We start from the raw sequence: 2,541 nt of genomic DNA, 5'->3' as shown, positions 1-2,541 counted from the left end.
AAGAGAAGCATTCTTTGGATCTGCCTGTTTCTAATCCTTCCAGTTGACTACATGGAGCACAGCGGATTGATGAGCCTGTGTATGTCATCTCCCTCTAAGTGCTGCACAGCTACCGGGCGGTGGTGGCGCATGCCTTTAATCCCAGCACTCGGGAGGCAGAGGCAGGCAGATCTCTGGGAGTTCGAGGCCAGCCTGGTCTACAAGAGCTAGTTCCAGGACAGGCACCAAAGCTACAGAGAAACCCTGTCTCGAACCCCCCCCCCAAAAAAAAAAGAAAAAAAATAAGTGCTGCACAGCTGGAAAGAAGGCAGCAATGCTCTGCTCACAGACAACACAAAGTGCACCCACAAGGCTGCAGGTGTGACAAGGCAGCAGTCATTTCTCTGATACCTAAGATACATATTTCATAACCTAAGACCATCCATGCCTAAACAGATAGAGAAGAGGAGCTAACAGTTATCATCATGTGGTGGGGGCTTGTTGTGGGAGCTGCGGGCTGCGTTCCTGCCACCCAGCTCTCGGCCGCCTGGCTAGCTTATGCCCCGAAATAACAACACACCAACTGTATTCATATAAACACTGCTTGGCCCATTTCTATTAATGTGTGTAGCACCCCAAGGTGTGCTTACCAGGAAGATTCTAGCCTACGTCCATCCTGGGTCGGAGCTTCATCGCGTCTGCCCCAGAGAGCAGAGCTAAGGCATATGAGCTCACTTCCTCTTCCTCCCAGCATTCTGTTCTGTTTACTCCACTCACGTAAAGGCTGGCCAATCAAATGGGCCAAGGCAGTTTCTTTATTAGCCAATGACCTTCCTCCATCAGGGGCTCAGATGTGTAAAGATGTCCAGAGATCTGATTTTAACTGAAGTGCAAGTATTCACCATGTAGTTTCATACACAGCGGGCATTTCATCTTATATGGTCAATAGCATATACTTTGGTAATATAGAGACAACGATGATGCAGTGACTGTGAATCAGAACAATCTATTAGTAATTATAGAAAAAAGTTATACCAGTGAGTATTATATAGAAATATATTTGATTTCTACAAAGATATAATATGCCAATCCCAAAAATTCTGAAATTGCTACTTAATTCCCTCAGTGAGATGATAGCTATTTCGATCATAGACCTATTAGCAACTGAGATACATGTTGGTGTTTTAGTATCATCAGTTGGCATTTGTATCTCTTCTTTGAAAAGACCAGATTAGTAAACAAAACCACTGCAACATTTTATGGTCCTGGTACAAATGTAAAAGCTGAGGGCTGGCTCATCACCTGCCTTAGTCAGTGTTCTACTGCTGTGAAGAGACACACCCTGACCAAGGCAACTCTTATAAAAGAAAGCGCTTCATTGGAGGAGTGATGCAGTCTTAGTCCATGATCATCATGGAGGAAAGCAGACAGACAAAGTGCTGGAATAGAGCTGATCCCCAGGCACAGGCAGAGAGAGTATCACTGGACCTGGCATGGGCTTTTAAACTTTGAACCCCACTCCAGCGACAGACCTTCTCCCCAAAGACCACACTTTCCAATTCTTCTCAAACAGTTCCATTCCCTGGTGTCTAAGAATTTAAATATATGAGCCTATGGGGGCGGGCATCTCATTCAAACCACCATAACATCCAAGGAGGATCAAGAAAGACTTGCATCACAGTTCACCCTAAAGAGAAGGATTGTGTGGATGGAAAAAAGAAAATGAGGCAATTCCAATGTGAAATATACTGTCCCCATTTCTTCCTTTCAAGGTTTAAATCTTAATCCTTTCATTGGCAAGTTATCTCAGTTGTTGGTTAGGATTTCCCCTTTGGAAATAGGATCATTTTCATTTCTATCAGGTCTGTACTCTCTCTTGACCAAAATTGCAAGCTTGCTGCTGCAATCCATGTTGGCTTATGAATCTGGATTAAAGCTTCATAGTTCTTTCTGTCTTTCTGCAACCTCTTCATTCAAATATTTTCAGGTAAGCATATACCTGAAATATATAAACACAAATAGTTCTCCACAGAATGGAACACTTCTGGCTTTATTACTGCTGACTAAATTGTTATGCCCTGATATGTAGTGGTTTTTGTGTATGTGACAAAAAAGGAGTCTTACGGTTGAAAGGAGTGTCCTTTTGTTCCCTGCAAGGATCAGATCAAATCTCATCTTGCTCTCAATGGCTCACTTTGCCTTGATACTAAACATATAATGTAAACAGGGAGGGCAATATACATGAATGATGTTCTCACTTATCTGCATATTACTGACTGTTGGTTAGTAAAGGCTGTGATGAGCGATCACCGGGATCTAAGTCTAGATAAACTTAATCCTCAGCTTGTGGGTGGTGTGAGAACACGGTTTAGGTCACACTCACATTGGAGGTCGGGTGCTCCTGGGAGAGGTTCCCTGTTGGCCCAGCAGACACTCTAACTCATCAGGATGATACCAGCTACAGTGTGTTGAAATGGGTTGGTCTATACTTGCTGGTCTGAAGGAATTCATTTAAAAATCTATGTATTCCTCAAGCTTTTATTTGTATGTTTACTTTTGCTA

Source organism: Chionomys nivalis, chromosome 2 (assembly GCF_950005125.1).
Source record: "Chionomys nivalis chromosome 2, mChiNiv1.1, whole genome shotgun sequence".
Classification (NCBI taxonomy): Eukaryota; Metazoa; Chordata; class Mammalia; order Rodentia; family Cricetidae; genus Chionomys; species Chionomys nivalis.
The sequence above is the reverse complement of the archived record's forward strand: the minus strand, read 5'-3'. Positions refer to the sequence as shown.